Raw genomic sequence first — 19,754 nt, 5'->3', positions numbered from 1 at the left:
ACTACTAAAAAAAAGAACCCAACTTTTCATTGATTACACTTCCCTGTGATGGCAACAGTTGCCAGAGATATTCATTATTCTAGCTTGTTGCACATGATTTGACCTACAGCTTTAGATGTAAAATGTGAATTTCGATGTAATTGGGAGAGAGTTCCTTCTCTAATTTGCCCACTGGACATAAATGGTTCATTCATGGAAATAAAATTATTTCTTCATATGTTTTTGATTAAATAAAAACACTGATACTTTGTGTTTGGCACTAAGATTGTGAAGGCACTTCTGGAACATTCATTTTTCAAAATTGTTTTGTATTACTCTTCCACATCTCACCCAGCTGATGAGAAAATCACAGGCAGAAAGACAGGGTGGAGGCAGGGAATCTAGCATTGTCTGAGCAGAGGCTATTAGAATGTGAAATCTAGAAGAAACCTTGGCATTTGTCTAGTCAATCCACCTCAAACTTGACCTTTCCTTTTTCGTTTGAAATTTCAAGCCTGTGAAAGACTGTTAGAGGCAAAACATAGGTCTGACTAGAACAGTAGCTGTAGTGATGGTGTTTTTCCAACCTTGCTGCTTATGATCAGGATTTCAACTGAGAACAAGGGCTTCTAGGTATCAGGCATATTGTGGCTCAAGGTTGTAGAGTATACCAAGTGACATGTGGTACCGAATATTGTATTTTATATTTATCCTCTACCTTGTTTGGAAAAACAAACAAGTTATCTGGTGTCAGCTTCACTCTCACAGGGCTCCAAGGAGCTGAAGAGCACCCTCCGTAACTCGGGCCATAAACATTATGAAATCTGTTCCTCCTCTGTGAGGATTAGGAAATTGAGCTGCAAAACCAAGGCCCAGTGAAAAAAGCAACAAAATGTTTTAAGTGACATAAGAAAGTTCTTAATGAAGTACCAATTTAGCCCAACAGGTTTCTGGACTTGCACTTCAAACCTGAGAAGTTGGAATGAATTCCTTTTTTTCTTTTTTCTCCTCCTCTTCTTTTTTCCATAGCACCATCATTCCTGCCTTTATGTGAAGAGACAATGGGCATTTTTAAGAAGACCCAGCAGGGAGTGGGCATTTTTAATCCAAAGAGATACCACAGATAAAAAGAGTTGAAGAGAGTCAAGGTCAGACATAGTTTGACATTTGTCATTTTCTAACCACTGATGGGTGATGTCAACGGAACTGCTGGTGTTACTGTTGCTATAACAATAACACATTCAGATGATGAAGGAAACTATTAAACCTGAGGAGACATTCCAGGCATCTAGCTGAATCCAAGCTGCACACCCAGCACAGGGGGCTTAGCCTTTCCCATATCCCTCTCTGCTGGCATATACAAGCTTCCCCCAACCCAGACTGACTTTCCATGATTCTAACCGACATTTTCTTAATTCTCAGAGTACACAGAGTATTCCAGCATGCACAAGGCTTGTGGGGGCTGAGGGAGGAGTACACAAGTTGGCAGAAACAAGGAAGAGTCTCCTCCCTGCTCCTGCAATCCCACCACCTCCAAGAGGACCTTGCCTTTTTTCCCTTGATTTCTCAGGGTTAAAGTAAGGAGGTGCTGAAAAATGTATCAAGAAAAATTTGTTTTCCTAAGTCAGATTTCCAATTTTAAATGAGCTAATGTAATTTCTGTGACTCCTAAGTTTATTTCCTTTCAAGTATGGATTCATATGAGTTTATCTATATGTAATAAATATGCACAGATGACGTGATTTTGAAAAATGTTGCAGGTTTTAGTCAATGTTTTAGTTACTACTGTGTTTCCCTGAAAATAAGATTCAACCAGAAAATAAGCCCAGCATGATTTTTCAGGATGACATCCCTTAAACATAAGCCCTAATGCGTCTTTTGGAGCAAAACTTAATATAAGACCCGGTCTTGTTTTCGGGGAAACATGGCATGAATAAAGGATTTTGAGAAAACTTTCTGGGAGTGCTAGCATATTCTGTATTTTGATCTAATGGTGGTTACATGAGTGTATACATATGTAAAAATTCATCTGACTACATACTTCAGATTTACGCACTCTACTGTGTATGTGTGTTATACAGAAAGGGGGATACAACAAACCACAGCCATAATTTTTTGCAGTGGAAGGATTAGGGGTAGTGTATGGTGTGTGTGTGTGTGTGTGTGTGTGTGTGTGTGTACTCGTATGTAATATATACGTATATATATGAATATATGTAAAATTTGGAGACTTTATTGTGTTCTACGGTAAATATATGTGACTTTTACAATCTCAAAAATAAAAAGTATTTTTTTAAATGAACATCATTGTCCTGGTGAAAAGAAGCTTTCATTTTTCTTACTTGCTTTTTTCTTTCCTCCCTGATGTTCTCTGTCTTTTACTTACAACATATGTCAGCTCACTTAAATAAAGGCCTTCTTTTCTTTCTTCTTTTTTTTAAGGAGGGTGCAGCTCACAGTGGCCCATGCGGGGATCAAACTGGCAACCCCTTGGTGCTACCAGCAGCACGCTCTATCCAACTAAGCTAACCAGCCATCCCATCTTTTCTTTCTTCTTGCACTATTCTCAAACATTTACCAAGCAGCTACTCTCCAAATTCGTCACCTTGGGGCTCTCAGGTGTATTCAGGTGGCATGGGGGTGGTTGATGATTAGAATGCAGTGCTGAATTATCAAGGCCTGCCCAGGATGCTCAGAAGCTAGAAACGCTGGAAGTGTGAATGCAACTACGTCCTGGAGGGAGCTCTGAGGATGAAGAATGGGACCGAACAGCTACAGAGCTGCAGGTGGAAAACCAAGTAAAAACTACAGAAGTGTGAAATGTAGTTGGAACCCAGTGAGGAGAGTCAAGGGTAACAGTTATGAAATACGTTGAGGTGCATGTCCCATCTTTGTTAATCAGGAGAAACTGGGTGCCTGACTGTCAGACTGCGTAAAAGTAATAGGGTGAGACGGTCACCTATTCTGAATTGAATACTGAACTGAATAGATTTTGCGCTTTTAAGGTCTAATACTTGCTTGGCTTCTTCATTGTTTCTTTCAGGCTGCTGCCCTACCCTAGATAATAGCTACTATTTATTGAGCTCTTCTTATCTATACACCTCTCCTAAAAGTATTATTTATTACCTTTTGAACACTTACTGTGTGTTATTTAATCTTTGTGGCAACCCCATGGGGTAAGTTCTAAAGTTATCTCCATTTCACAGGTGAGGAAACTGAGGCTCAGAAAGATTAAATCACTTGCCCAAGGGCACTCAGATGATCAGTGGCAGAGCTGAAAGTTGTGCCCAATTCTGATCCTAAAGCCCTTGTTCTTAATCTCCACGCTCGCCATATGAGACTGTTTGCATGCCACTGAGACCCTGTTTGGGGTTGGGGCAGCTAGCGGTCAGCCATGGCCTAGACCCATGAGCTAAGATGCTGAAACGCTTTCTTTCCTTATTTTTTGAATTCAGTTGAACTTCATACAACATTAACAATTTAACAATTAACAAATTAACAATTTTAAAGTCAACAGTTGAGTGGCATTTGGTGCATTCACAATGTTGTGGAACAACCTCTAATTAGGTCCCGAACTTTTAATCACTCCCCAAAGAAACTCTACGCCAATTAAGCAATAACTCCCTACTTCCCCCTCTACCAGCCCCTGGTAACCTCTAATATACTTCAGGTCTCTGTAAATTTGCCTGTTCTGGACATGTCATGTAAGTGGAATCATACAATATTGGTCTTTTTGTGTCTGGCTCATTTCACTGAGCATAATGTTTTTGAAGTTCATCCATGTTGTAGCTTATATCAGTACTTCATTCCTTTTCATGGCTGAATAATATTCTATTGTATGGTTATACATATTTTATTTGTCCGTTTATCAATTGGTGGGCATTTGCACTGTTTCCAGGTTTTGCATGCCCAGGAATTTATCCTTAGGAAGTATCCAAGGAGATGCATAAAGAATTAGTTATAAGGATAGTCATTGTGTATACTATATGCCACAATTTATTAATTCATTCATTCTCTGATGGATATTTGGGCTTTTTCCACCTTTTAACTGTTGTAAATAATACTGCTATGAACATGTATGCACATGTATTTCGGTACCAGCTTCCAATTCTTTTGGGTATTGACATACTCTCTTTATCATGGATTATGGCTGGGTATTATAAGGGAAGGCTCTATCCTGTTGCCCTCTGTGGGGTAGTAATCTGTCTTTGGCAGATCTTGGAATATGACATGATGAGATGTCATTGGGCTGTGAATCTGGAGGCCGCTGACGGAGTCCTAACTCTGTCACTTAGCAGTATCTTGACCGTAATTTTCTCATCTCTGATATTTGAGGTCTGGAGTTCTTTCCAGCTCTGGCACTTGGTTTATACCCTAGACGTGATCCTGGCCCTCAAGAAACTTACAATTTTCCTGGGCAGACAAGACATGTCCCCCAAGAGACAATTGATGGCCCACAACAGCATGTGTGAAACACTAATAATAAGTCTTATAGGTGTTTGGAGAAAGGAGTTTTTCTTTGAGTCTACCTATTACACTCAACATGAGGAAGACTTTTTGATAATTTTCAAATTTCTTACTGCAACAGCTGCTGCTGCTGCCATTAATTTAGACATTTTGGGCACTGCTCAGGCGAGATGTTACCCACAGGGACCCAGGGTAGCAGTGAGAACAGAAATGTTATAAAGGTTGAAGCGCTGAGCTGTCAGCAATGCCCAAGTCTGGCTGCATGGATCGAGCCCTTTGCTAGGAAATGAGGAGCAGCTGGCTGCAGTCCTCCCCCAACCTGGAGAATGGCTGCTTCCCTAACTTGAAGGAAGAGCAGCAAAAACTCCAACTCCACCCCAGACCTGTGAAGAAACACGGCTCTCCCACCTGCATTGCAGCCTCTCCATTCATTCCGTGAAGAAATACAGCTACAAACTGCCTCAGCTTCTTCATTCATTGCCCTGTCCCTTCTTTGGGTTCTATTTTAAATGTTACTTGACAATTGGATAAAATCATATTTCAAAGAATGCACTGGACAACATGCAGCAGGGACCCATTAAAACACTGCTTTGGTATATACAAAAATATACTCATTTTCACAGATTTAAATACTTCACAGCTGTCTCCAAAGGACTGCATGACAGATGGTTTCAAAGCGAGTCACATTTACAAACAGCAGACAAAAATATTATTTAGCAGATTCTCTAAGTGTTTTTCTGAGCCTTCCAGAACCAATCTTTTTCCATGGGCTCTTTTATTTTTTATTTGTGGAGGCCCAACGAAAAATCTCTCTACCGCCTAGGCAACCTGTGTGCATATATTTCCTAGGCTTATAAAATATAAGAGCAGAAACTAGTTCTAGAGCTATGGAGCTGGGTCTTGTGTTATTTTAGAAAATACTACTTTTGCTTTAAAAATATGAATTATTATCCCATCACAAACACTAAACCAAAAACTGGGGTGGACGAGAGGAGAGGGCTTGTGCAGAGGAAAGAGGAATAAGTGAAGAAAGAACTGATAGAAGAATTGTCACAGGAGTTATGAATCATGTACATAGCTATTTAATAAAGTAAATTATACTTTGTTTAAAGTCAGCAAAACAAGGACCACCTCCTGGATAACTCCTCTGCTACTAAAATTTTGAAAAAAGTCACATGTCAAGTAGACCGGGGATGCCAAAAAAATGTATACAAGTGGACACTTTGGTCAACGTTGCTCAAGCAGTAGTTTGTCGTGATCAGAAGTGTCTGGATGCTGATGGGAACCACTTTGAGCACCTCTTGTCATTGCAGAAGTCAAACCTGACTTGTATTCATCTTTTGCTATGTGTATATATTGAGTACTATAATTTTAATAGATTTTTCCTTTCCTAAAATGTGTATACATTTTTTTGGCACCCTCTGTATATGATGAACAGGGAATAAACCATGGCCCTGGCCTGTTCTTTAGGAACGTCCACTGTTGGCAGGGACCGAAACGGTAAGTCACAAGGCAGGCTGTGTGTGTTTGGTTCAGATAGCCAACGGTCCTCATGATCAGAGGAGGGGTAAGGTCACTGTGTCTTCTGGGGGTGGGTCAGGCAAGAGGAGATATCCACACCAGAGAGACCTCAAGGGGATAGGAGGAGGGCCGAGGGCATGTCAGATAAATAGAATACCTTGAACAAAGGCCTAGAATATGAGCATTTGGGGACGGGCAGAGGGTAGAGAGTGGGGGACATTTCAGCTTGGGGGAAAAGTGGAAACAGATAGGGAGGAGCAAGTGAGCTGAACCTATGGGGTTGGCAGCATGGAGCTCTGTCTGGCTGGAAGGAAAGGATGCTTGACAATGTAAGTGTGATCCATCAGGTTGTTCTCTTACTGTACCTATAAAGACTATCTTTTTCCTCTCACTGTTAGCCTTACCTTGAAAACCAACAGTATTTACACCTTCTTTAATATGTATTGACAAGGAGAAGAAGAAAAAGCCTGAGCAAAGCAACTATGTATCTAGCTCCATGTCTGATTAATAGCACAATTGTGGGTTGTCAGAGTGAAACCATCCTGCAAGGAGTTGGTGCATTCTCATCTCTCACAGTGAAATTTTCCTGTGTATTCCTCCCACTCATGTTCTAGGATTTTATTTATAACACTTTTTGGTCTGCTCTTTAAAGTGTGTGTGTACGTGCCTCTGTGTGTGAGAGACTGACTGAGAAACTAAAGTACTCTCTTCGGCTTTGAGCTTCTGGAAAGCAGACCCCACATAAGTTCCAAGTTTTATAATTATGATCCATTATGCATAAGGAGAAGCAATATAGACGGTGCCCCTCTCTTCTGGTTATACTGTTTTGCATAGCTACCTCCTTGGCTAATATCCGTGGTCCCAGCAAAGCTGCCTGAACCCCAGGGCCTTGGGGCCCTCTGAGAGTCTGAATTACTGCACTGGAAGGGGCCTCAGAGAGTCACCAGGGCCAGTCCCCTGCTACCAGGTAGGTCCAGGACCAGACCACTCAGAGAGGTGGCTAAAGGTGTCAAGAGAGAGGTCACCAGCCCTGCTTGGCACCCACCCAGAGTTGAACCAGCTTGCCAGGCAGTAAGTACTTCCGCAGATCCAACAGGAAGGAGTGGGCCTCCTTGTCTTTATTTGTGGCCCAGTGGTGGTGGTAGCGCAGACTGCAGAGGGACTGGAAGAAGAGTTGGCCTGGACCACATTGAGGTCAAAATGAGCCTGGGCATCTTTCCTGGGACAAGGTTATCTTTTCAGCCCCGGCCCAAGCCTGGACAGTCACTTGCCCTCTCACTGGGGTGAGGCTCAGAGATAGGAATCCCTTCCTCCCGCTGCAGTTCAGGGTGGTGGGGGGAGAGGGAGTAGGGGTGGAAGGGGGTGGGGGAGTGGGGGAGTTCTTCCTCTGGCCCACAGGGAGACACAGAGAGCCCAGTGCTTTGTGTGGAGCTGGACAGACACGACTGAGATATGCCCTCTGTTGTCTCATAGTCTAGGTTAACACATTCATTGCTAGAGGGCAATAAAATGTAGTGGAAAGAATCCTTGATTTGGAATTGGATACACTTGTGTCCTTGCTCAGCCATTTTGTTCACTTGTGATCTTGGGAAAGTTATTTAATCTTTCTAGGCTTTAGTTGCTCACCTGGAAAATGGGAATTAAAATGGTGCCTTTCTTAAAGGATGGTTGTGAAGATTAAAAGTATCTTGAATATAATATACAGATGACAAATATTAGCTCCCTTCATTTTTTACCTCAATGTACCATATTGATTTTAAAAAATCCATTTTTTTAATTAAAGTTTATTGGGGTGGCAATTGTTGCTAAAGTTACATAAATTTCAGGTATACAATTCTGTATTACATCATCTATATATCACATGTGTGTTCACCACCCAGAGTCAGTTCTCCTTCCATCACCATATATTTGATCCCCTTTACCCTCATCTACCATCCCCCTCCCCCCTTACCCTCTGGTAACCACTAAACTATTGTCTGTGTCTGAGTTTTTATTTCTCAGTTGCTTGTCTTGTCCTTTTGTTGGTTTTGGTTTATATACCACATATCTGTGAAATCACATGGTTGTCTACTTTTTCTGTCTAACTTATTTCGCTTAGCATTATAATCTCAAGATCCATCCATGTTGACACAAGTGATCCTATTTTATCTTTTGTGACCGCTGAATAGTATTCCATTATGTATATATACCACAACTTCTTTATCTATTCATCTATCGAAGGACATTTTGGTTGTTTCCATGTCTTGGCCACCGTAAAAATATCCATTTCAGATACCATGAAAAATCCACCTCAATTTGTGTTGATCTAAATATTGCTTTAGGGATGGCCAGTTGGCTCAGTTGATTAGAGCACAGTGCTCCTAACACCAAGGTCGCTGGTTTGATTCCCACACGGGCCAATGAGCTGCACCCTCCACAACTACATTGAAAACAATGACTTGACTTGGAGCTGATGGATCCTGGAAAAACACACAGTTCCCCAGTATTCCCCAATCAAAATTTAAAAATAAATAAATAAATATTGCTTTAAATAAATGTACCACCACCTAGATGTTTAGCCAGCATTTTGCTATAGAGAGATATGACTGTGATAGCATGGTGTTTTTTTACAGATTTTATTGGGGAAGGAGGACAGGACTTTATTGGGGAACAGTGTGTACTTCCAGGACTTTTCTCCAAGTCAAGTTGTTGTCCTTTCAGTCTTAGTTGTGGAGGGTGCAGCTCAGCTCCGGGTCCAATTGCCGTTACTAGTTTCAGGGGGCGCAGCCCACCATCCCTTGCGGGACTAGAGGAGTCGAACCAGGCAACCTTGTGGTTGAAGAGCCCACTGGTCCATGTGGGAATCAAACGGGCAGCCTTCAGAGTTAGGAGCACGGAGCTCTAACTGCCTGAGCCACTGGGCCGGCCCCGTTGTTGTTGTTGTTGTTTTTTATTGGTTTCAGGTGCACAAAACGATGTAATAGTTAGACATTTATCATTTATATCCCTCACACAGTGACAACCCCCCGCCCCCTGATAGCATGTTTTATAGTAGGATCTCATCTGTATATTTGGAACTTTTTATTCCTTTGGTGTTTTTCTGTGTCTTCCTCAAATTCATTTTTCACCATCCCGCAGAAGAACTCCAGGTTGAACCCAAGCCTCTGAGTAAGGCTACTCCTTGCCAACTGGAGTAGAAAAATGCCTTCTTGTTTTTACAAAGTAATGTTTTTGAACAAATAAAGGATTGACAGTACTACTTGTCTTAACTTAAAATAATCCTTTCTATTGTATTAAATGAAATAACATATGTAAGGTGTCTGACATAGAGTCGGTATTCAATAATTAGCAGCAGCTGCCATTATTATAATATTATTTCTTCTATTATTGTAAAGCAGGTGATGACAGGGGAAGACACTCAAGAGGAGATCTTTATCATTCCTATCATTGACAGAAATGCTGGGTTCCAAATGGATATACATGACATCAGAGGCCTATTCAGTCATCTCAGCAAGATATTGACATACCCTTTCTGATGTCAATGAAGTCCCCATAGTTGTCAGCTTGATCCTTGAGCCTGAGACCAGAAAGAGGAGGCTGGCCAGCCTAAAATTCCTTTTAATTGTTCCAAACATAAGTAATAAGAATGTAGAGAGGCCCTTGGAGGGGGGATTACAAAGGCAGGACCCACCCCTCAAGGAACTTAGAATCTCCCCTGGGCTCACTTCTCTCCTTATTATACCCACTTGTATGTTGTTTTGTAAATGACCGTAAGTCTTTTCTCAAGAGAGTCACTTAGAGATCACTAATTAGGCCTGTAAACGCACCGGAGACAAGGGCCCCTGCCTTTTATTTCTTTTGTTTCCCCTCTCCCTCTCACAGAGACTAGAATAGTACTCAGCACATAGTGTAGCCTCAATAGAAGTTGCTGACTGTCTGACCTTGGGAACTTGGTCAACAGGCTAGTTAGAAGCCCCAGCTTAAGTTGTGTTAAGTGGCATTCACTGGTGGCTGGGCCTGACTGGCTGGCTCAGACAGAGCAAAAGGAAGCACAAAGGTCAAGCATGCCAAGGGCAGTTCAGTCAGGAAAGCCAAGCCATGAACAGATGGGGGTGGGGGAGATGGCCAAGGGGGGTGGCCCAGTCATCTCCTTCAGTGGATTAGATATAATTACCCCTATAGCATGTGCCTAGATTACCTTCTGTGGAATTGAGTCTGATAGCAAATTGCCTGTTAAAATTGATAGAAGCCAAAGGGAGTGGGGGGCAGGAAGAGGTGAGGTGGGGGGATTTTGAAAATCGTGACCTTTTAAGATATGTTTAATCTGTAAACATCTGATACTTTTGGCTTCTATTATACTACCACTACCACAGTAAAAGTACTAGTTCTGTGGGATTTTGTGTGATACTTGCTTCTGTTGGCTAAGAATTCATTGACCATATATGCCAAACCACAACACTCTGGTTGATAATGGACATTCAGGGCAGCCTTTTGTCTCCAGGGGGTAGAGGAAGCACATCTGGAGTCAGGAAGGATTCCTAATGGAACCACTGAGATATTATGTGACTTAGGGACTGTCATGTCTCCTAAAATAAGATCAATTTCCTCCCCACATAGATCATAAGAATGGAAAGGCATGTAACACGCCAAATATCACTATAGCTAGTGCTCTGCCAAATCTGAGAGTCCAGGAACAAAGTTCCTAAGGCCTGTTGGGGAAAGAGAGCAGATTTAATCCATGTGGTTCCTGAAGGAGGAGCTAGGAACGAAGGGTAGAAGATACAAGGAGGCAGATTTCAATATAAGGTAGAACTTTCTAATCCTTTGAGCCATGAAAATCTAAATGGGTTGTCTGCTAAGGTAATCAGTTCTCCAGTGGTTAAGTGGTTAAGTTTCTGATTTCGTCCTCCTAACCACATAACCTGCTTCTCTGCCCATGTTTGCAAAACCAAGGCCCTAACTGCCAATGACCCAAAGCGACTAAATATGACACTCTCGCATCCTAACCTCAGTGGCTGTTGTGTCCAGGTCCACTGCCAGTCCCAGCTGGTACAATCCATATTTCTTCCCCTGGAAATCGAATTAGGGTCCCCCAAGCCAGATTTCTGGAGTGGGCGTGGCTCCAGACCAAGCACTTCCTGGTTGAGTTAAGATGTTCCTGCCTTGACCCTAGGGAAGTTGTGCACTCCAGGTGTTTGGCTTTCCTTCTGTTATTGGGGTTTCCAGGTGCCAGGCCGGCCCTCAGGGCTGGGCCAACCTGGCCAGGCACAGCTGTAGCATTCCACCTGTTCAGCCACTGTTCCAGGCAAGTCCTTTCTTCTGCCCCGAGGAAGAGCTGCCACCAAGCAAGCATGGCAAGTAAATACAAGACATTTACAAACTTCAAACCGTTTTTCACTAGTTTGCTAGTCCCCTAAAGGTACTCTAAGAGTAAAAGACATGAAATTAGCATTCTTCACCTTTGACCCCACACAAATCATCATTCCCCTGAAAGAGTGACTATTCACAAAGCAGAATTCAGCCATTCAGGCCTGAGAGACTGAACCTGGAGATATGCACTTTAAGAGGCAGATTTAGAGTTCTATCCTCAGTTCCATTTAAGTTTTAAGTGTATTCAGCCCTTAAATGAATATTCATTTTAAAGAAAGCATTGGAGACTTTTAAGTGCTACTTTCAATAGTAATACTTTACATTTTGGGGGATTATCCATTTACAATTTGCAAAGCATTTTCCGGAACCTGCATTGAAAGGAGCGAATAGCAAACCCTGGAACATATGTGCTCAATGAATGTTAAGATCATAACCAAAAATTCATGGCACTGTCCCACTGGGATGCAAGCAGATTAGTATTGTCACCCACCCTCAGTTTACAGATGAGGAATCTGAGGCCTACAGATGTTCAGTGAGTTGTCCTCTCACCTCATCAGTCAGTCTTTTGCTAAACAGAGAAAGCAGAAACCATGAAAATGAACTGGCTGTTCTGCGTAAGGCAGATATTCTGTGGGGCATGCCAGGCTTCACCACAATCCCTTGAGGTAGAGCTTTGACCCTGCCTCAATCTGAGCTACAGAGTTGTGGCTGTCCAGAAGGTTTGGGGTTTGAAATATCTTCTGCCACCTTCAAATCTTACCATAAAGGTAAAAGAAACGCTTTTCATTATTTTAGTAACTCAGTAACCCATATATTTTCCTGAGCTTCTTTGCTGTTTTTGTTAGATTTGAGAAAGACTTTATTACTATTGTCAGGTTCTTTTCGTTTTGAAAATTTTTTAAGGTGTTATTTTTAAATTTTTTATTTCCTTCTCTTCCTCCTCCTCCTCCTTTTTTTTTTTTTTTTCCAAGAAGGAAGACTCTAAAGCTGGTGAAGTCCCAACTTCTCTTTTAAATAAGCCTGTCACCTGGACCGTTGATTATTTACTTCCTCTCTGGCTGGCTCAGGGCCCACTTCAATGCACTCCCATGAGTGGATACAAAGTCCCCTCCCAGCCGCCACCACCTCCCCTATGGCCCCTGAGGACATGAAGCACTTCCTTTCTAGGAGTTCCTGTGAGAGTAGCAGGGCTGAGCTGATCACCAACTTGGGCCAACTGCATCCCAGGGCTGAGCTAGCCTTTTGAAGGAGAGCTGTGAGGGTGGCTTCAACCACCTCTACTCTGCTCCATATATACCAATGGGCAAGAAGACGGAACAGTAATGGGACAACTTTCTCAGGGCATAGCTGGAAACAGTCAAAGACGAGAATCAGTGGAGAACCTACTAAGGAAATTCTTGCCAATGTGGGTGGAGAGAGGATGTTTGAGAGTCAGGCATTACCATTTGTTGAGGGCCAGTTAAGGTGTTTCTTATTTGTTTTCTAGGTGCTTTCTTCTGTTATCTCATTTAATCCCTCCTAACAACTTCCTGAGATAGATGTTACTATCCTCTATTGTACAAATGAAGAAACAGAGGCCCTGAGAGGTGCAGGCACCTGCCCTAGGTCACACAGCTAGCTCTCCGGGTACTTCAGTGCATCTAGCTTCAGTGCTCATGTTCTCAAGGCTTCGCTGCAGCACGCCAGCTGCTCTGACACTACCTGACAGGGAAGAAGGAGGACCCAGGAGATAAGAGAAGATGCTTTTCCATCCTGGGGTTCTGCAGTTTCTATGTACAACATGAAGCCAGGGAGGGTCTGGAGCTGCTCAGGTCCTCTGACTGGTGCCTATCGGCCTCTTCCCTTGTTGATCCCCCCAGACACCCCAGGAACACAGTCTTTAGTGCAGATGTCTCCCCTCTTCCCTTCCCCCTCTCCTACAAGCTGGAGCTCTTATCCTAGAATTCAACCCTCCCCGGAAACAGGAATCTATGTGCTAATGTGTTAATCCTCCTATTCAAAAGGTCGCTACTTCCCTACTGTGGGGACCAGCAGCAGTCTATAACCCGCCTCATACAGTATTTCTGTCCTGGGGTGAGCCTTGTTCCAGCCTAATTATAGCACAAAGGGGAGTTTAGACCCACTCATGCAGTTGTTTAAATTTACTGGGAGCAAATGGGGCTAAGGGATTTGGAAGGTAGCAATAGGGTTCCGACTTTCAAGTTACTGGAGACCATGTGATAGCCAGGGCTCTTAGAGAAACTAAGAAGGCATAGAGAGGAGAGTCATGTGTGCCCTAGCTAGAGGGATCCCCATAATGGGCAGGAGAGTGTGGACAAATTACCCTGCCTAGGGCCAGGACTGGCTCTCCCTCTGGTGTGTCACGGGAGCCTGTAAAAAGATTGCCTCCACTTGGAAACCTTTCTTTCCTGTGTGGTACAGAACTGAGTTCAACCAGGCTTCAACCACGCTGTTCTGAGAAGGCCCAGAAAGAAGGGAATGGTGGGAACGGCCAACCAGGGCCTTTCATAATGGTGGCAGGCACTGAGGAGAGGTGGTGTTGGCCTCCCCATCTGGCGGGGGGGCTTCCTGAAGGACATAGGCTAGGTATAGTTATGGGCACTTGCTCCTACTTTGCTGAGCAAATGACACAAAGGAGAAGAGCTGAGAGAGGATTCGTGTATCACACTCTGCCCCTCTCTTGCCTCTCCTCAGCAGCTGTGGCACAGCAGTATTGAGGAGGAAGAGAAGTGGGTTCTGGTTACTGGACCTGGGAGGCTGATGAAAAAATCAGTGATTGAGGGAAAGGAGCACTGGACTTGGAGTCGAGGATCCGATCTCTCTCAGTCTCTGGCTCTGTCTTTGTTCATCTATGCTCCAAGTGGGTTGGACTACGGTAGCTCATTCCTAGGGACTTTTCCAGCTCCAATATTCCAGAATTTACCTCCTGAGGAGAGTTTCTAGAAGTTAAAAGATAGGACAGGACATGAGATTGGAATACACAAAGGACCCTTCCCTGGTGAGTCAAAACTGGGATGCCGTGGTGGTTGTTGTTGCCATGGTGAGCAGTTTTACCCCCATTGCTCATCCCTCCTGAAGCACTCATGTGAGGCCTTGGCTGCCCCTGAGGGTCCCTGGAGCCCGCTGAAGAACACGAATCTATTGTTGCCCTGTAAAGACTTTCTGTCTGACAAAAGGCCCAAGATCCTAATGAGCAAGCTGGGCAGAGTGGGGGAAAAATGTACCCAAATGTGTCAATGGTTGTAATAATTCTGAGATTAGGGATAATGAATTTTTCCCCTTTTTTTGAACTTTTCAGGAAGGTGGTTATATTAATTTTTCTAAAAATTGCTTTGTCAAAAGAAAGTTTGCCAGGGGCTATGATCTATAGATGGCAAGGTGATTGGGGTCTTGAGTGGGCTGAGGTTTACTTTGAAATTGTACTGTTCAATATGCTAACCATTAGCCACACGTAGCTGGTAGCTAGTATAAATTCATTGAAATTAAGAGAAATAAAAAATTCACTTCATCAATTTACCACATCCCAAGTGCTTAGCAGCCACATGTGCTGGTGGCTACCATACTGGACAGTGTAAATACAGAATATTTTCATCATCTCAGAAAGCTCTACTGGATAGTGCTGTTTTGGAACATCTATAAAAATGGACTTGAAAGTCAAAGTTATATCAAATGTGTGCTAATGGTACATTGGCTTTAAAGCACCTATTTGGAAGCCTTTGCTTATGGTAACGTGATTGGCCCACTTTGTTTTCTTATATTCATTCAGAGGTAAACCCAACCTCTTTGGGCAACACCTTGTTAATTATTACTGTTATTACGTGATTGAAAGTAATAAAACCATATTTCCTGAAAGCTTGATCTCCCTGCTTTTAAGGTAGTAACTGACCTTGGCTCATATTTCTGGATCCCAGTTTTCCCATCATTCTATAAGACAACCAGTCCATTTGAGAGGCTGCTGTTTTGCAGGATGAGTGAGATCTCCTGGTAGATCTTGAAATGCCTGACAGGATTCCAAAACTAGTTGTTGCCCCCATACCTTACTTACAGAACACTAGGCCTTATAGTGGGGAGTAGGGGTATAAGGCAGAGTGGAGGTGGAGCAGGAAGTGGGGAGAAACTCAGACAACAGTGGCATTTGACTATTTTCTTAATGCTTTTAGGAAATGAAAAAAATCCTTCTTATCAGAAGTTTGGGAGCCCCCAGATATCTTAGTCTTTCCCTCTGATCCTTCCCACAGCTAAGAGAATACCTTTGCTGGATTTTGCTGTGGTCTCACCATTAAAACTCCTTAGGGCAATTTAAACATCATTAAATGGGCTAGGCTACTTTGGCCAGGCCCCGTACTAGGCACAATGGACTCAGAAATGAGCAAGATCCAGTCCCTGCCCTCAAGTAGATCATACTTCAGTAGGGACACAGACATCTAAGCAATGCATTTTGACCCAGTGTGGTAGGTGCTATGCACAGACATGGACAGGGTGTTGTGGGAGCACAGAAAAGGGAATGCTGCACCCTGAATGTAGAAATAAGGGAAGATGCCTGGAAGAGATGACATGAGAACGAAATAAAAGACAAGTAGAAATTCACTAGTGAAGAATGGGTGAGAGTTTGGTGTTCAAGGGAGAAATATGGAGGTAAGTAATAGTCTGGCCTTGGGGTGGAGGAGCAAAGACTGAACACAGTTTGCTGTAGTTCCAGCACAGGGTGGAGGTGGGTGGGATTGGGGGACACCTGGGCGATGGGGTTGGCTTGGCAGGCCAAAGAGGAACACACTGGAAGGTATACTGGTCAGAATAGACTAGAGGGGAGTAAGTCCAGATGGAAAACGTGTGTGGAGTGTCAGAGGCCCTGTTTCTACTCTCAAGACACTTCCTGGAATCACTCATTTAAAGTCACTCAGCTGCTAACCCAGTTCTATCTGTCTCTACAGTATATTCCATTGTCTCTGAGAATGTACCTCAGGTAACAACCTAGGGATTAGCCAATAGGCTAATTTGCATTCATTTAACTGGTTTATATGAATGACACAAGGTACAAGGCACAGTGCTACACAGTCTGGGAAGTATAAAGAAGAATTAAGGCATGGCCACTGCCCTCAACTCTCCTGATGTTATTTATTTATTTATTTATTTATTTATTTATTTATTTATTTATTTATTTATTTATTTTTAAGGAGGATGCAGCTCAGTGGCCCAGGCGGGGATCGAACCGGCAACCTTGGTGCTACCAGCACTATGCTCTAAACAACTGAACTAATTGGCCACCCCGTCAACTCTCCTGATTTTTGAATAATCTAGAAATATATCAGAGGATTTGAGTGTAATTTAAACAGTAGCGAATGTAACACTACTCTAAGACATCTAAATATGTTTAGAATTGTAGCGATGTCAAGTAATAACTTTAGCAACACAAATGCTTTTACCAGGAAAAAGTATGAGTTTACGCAGAAATTTGTTCTGCCAAGACTAAAATATGGTATTTATGAGGTATGACAATTAAGTTCGGAACTCTTCCTAGAAAAAGTGCTACATACTTCATTGCCGAATGTCACTACGGTCACCTTCGAAGTACTCCCCTTGGGAAGATGCACTGACACCAGTGCCTACTCCACCCTTCAAAGCAATTTGGAACTCTTTCTGGAATGGCCATCAGAGCTGTCATCATATTACCCTTGATGTCCTGAATGTCATCAAAATGTCTTCCTTTCCATATTTCCTTTCTCTTCGGGTAAAGAAAGAAGTCATTGGGGGCCAGATCAGGTGAGTAGGGAGGGTGCTCCAATACAGTTATTTGTTGACTGGCTAAAAACTCCCTCAAAGACAGTGTACTGTGAGCTGGTGCATTGTTGTCATGCAAGAGCCATAAACCGTTGGTGAAAAGCTCTGGTCGTCTAACTTTTCCACGCAGTCTTTTCAGCACTTCCAAATAATAAACTTGGTTAATTGTTTGTCCAGTTGGTACAAATTCATAATGAATAATCCTTCTGATATATAAAAAAAAGGTTAGCGACATTGTTGCAATAAGTTCGGGAACTTAATTGTCAGACCTGGTAGATCTTCTGATTTCCCCAGAGAAGTGAGATGCTGAGTCCAAGTTCAAGTTAGCCAGTTCTTTTTAAGGCCTTGAGTATTTTTACTCTGGGGAAAAATTACTATTTTTTCTCTGCACACCAGTTTGTTCTTCTGAAAATGAGGACAGGTCTAACAGTGCTTCTATATCTGACAAGGCTATGTCAAGAAAATTTACTATCAAGTCCCATTAACTATTTCATTGTACATTTATACATGTAAGACATTTCCTTTTATATTCTTTTAAAAAAAATTTCCCCTTACTCTATTTCTCAGGAAGATTCGGTTCTCTTTCCCCATATGATTTCCAGAACATTTCAAAACTCTTCTAATGAAAATATGCGAGTCATGACTTGTGGGTAGCAAGTTAGGACTAGTAGCAAGTTGGGGGGAGGGCAAACTCTGAGATCTGCCAGCAATTGTTTTCACCCTTGATTCAAACGAAGGAAAAGATCATGTTATTTATACAGCAGAAGGTTCCAGATTTTCAGGAATGAAATCTGAGCCTAGCATGTCAACATATTGGTCTGGTCTGTCTTGGAATCTACAGTAGATGGATTTCTTTGTGCTGGGAAACATTAGGAAGGTCAATATTCTTTTCTGATTTTTTTTCTTTTAAAAAAAGGGTTCATTCTCACACTCTAAAGTGGTGGTATTAGATATCACCCAGATAATATACTCAATGGTTGAGCAGACTTCAGTTTCAAACATAAAGCCCCAGGGCAAACAGCTTTTATGTATTCAGTTACATGTTCTTTACTTCACAGATAATGTTTTTCCACAAATACTCCCAGCCGGGGAGGAAATACAGAAGTGAACAATCAAATGAAATAAAAATAATAGTGATGTTAATAACTATGAGTCCCAAATTGCAAAGAACCCAGAAAGACATCAACCTGGGCTTTCCAATCACTCATGACTTGCCTCAGAAAAGGAATCCTTCATAGAAGCAGCAGCTCCTGTCAAAGGTGAGCTCTGGAGTAGGACAGCAAGAGGTCTGCCTTCTGCTTCTGCCACTGGCCAGTGTGTAACCTTGGACAGTTATTCTCTGAACCTCAGTTCCCTCCCTGTGAAGTCAAGGACAATAATACCTTCCTCCCTGCGCTATCCTGAGTATTACAAAAGGATAATGTTTTTAAAGTTCCTGGCACACAGTAGGCAGCACTCAGGAAACTTGAGCTCCTTTCGGGCTTCTTTAACTCTCTTACAGCCCTAAAACCCCCTGGCCCCGATCCAGTTCCTTTGTCTCCAGAATCCAGTCCATGCCTTAGAAAAATCCCCAATTCCCAATCACTGCAGGAGCACACACACCTGAATTGCTTCTTTCAGTTTTCCAAATTGCCACTAAAACTTGCTTCCTGGGAAGTATTTGCCCCAATTCACCGACTCTTTAAGTGTGTAGCCATAGTTTTTCTTTCCTGACTGTATTCCGACTTCCCTCCCCCCCATTCCCACCCCCGGAGGTGTCGGAGCTTTGGGCGAAAGGGACTGCCCCAGGACATAGCTCCTCTTAGCCTCGGATTTCCGATCCTCCAGGTGTTTCGTTGCAAGCCCGAGATTTAGCAAGTGTTTCCCACGTAGGAAGGGCTCATGCACGCTCATCTTCCAGACTCTGGCTTTGGGATTAGTGGATCCAAAAATAGGGTCCCTTGGGGGTATTGGTTTCTTGGTGGTTTGATGACTGTGGCATGGGTAGAGGGCTGCTGCTGCGTGGTGGTCCTTCTCTGGCAAGGGAACTCCTTAATTCCAGGCAGGTTTCAGATATATATTTATAAAAGTAACATATATAATTTATATATATTTATAACAGTAATACAACCACATTACAGAACCTTTGAAAAGTAGAGAAAAAGACAAAACTCTTCCGAATTGATAATTAGAACTGCTAAACACAGACACTGGTAGTATTTTGCTTGGGTTTTTTTTTTTTTTTTTTTTTGTCTTCTTAGTCCTCTCCCATTGCTGGCTTGCTTTTTCTCCCTCCCCTTACCTCTGCTTTCCTTTGCTTCCCTTCCCTTCCCCACGCTTTGTGGTACCTTGTTTTTCACACCATAAATTTTTCTAGATAGATACTTCATAGTTATTATTTTAGTAACTGCAGACTACACCTAGTGGATTCAGTATCACTTATTTTACAATTTTCTAGTTGGCCCTTCAGTTCGTTTCCAATTATAATTCACACTACCATGAATCCATATTAGCATAATGCCGTTTCACCCATATTTCTTACTACTTCCTTAAAGCCATCTCCTAGAAATTGAAGTATGGGGTTAATGAGTATGAACATGTTTATGGTTCCATAAATCTTGCCCAAATTCTTCCCAAAGGGTTGAACCAACATACACTCTTACCTGCAGCGGATAAGAGTG

The sequence above is a fragment of the Rhinolophus hipposideros genome (genome assembly GCF_964194185.1).
Source record: "Rhinolophus hipposideros genome assembly, chromosome: X".
Lineage (NCBI taxonomy): Eukaryota > Metazoa > Chordata > Mammalia > Chiroptera > Rhinolophidae > Rhinolophus > Rhinolophus hipposideros.
Note: the sequence above shows the minus strand (reverse complement) of the source record.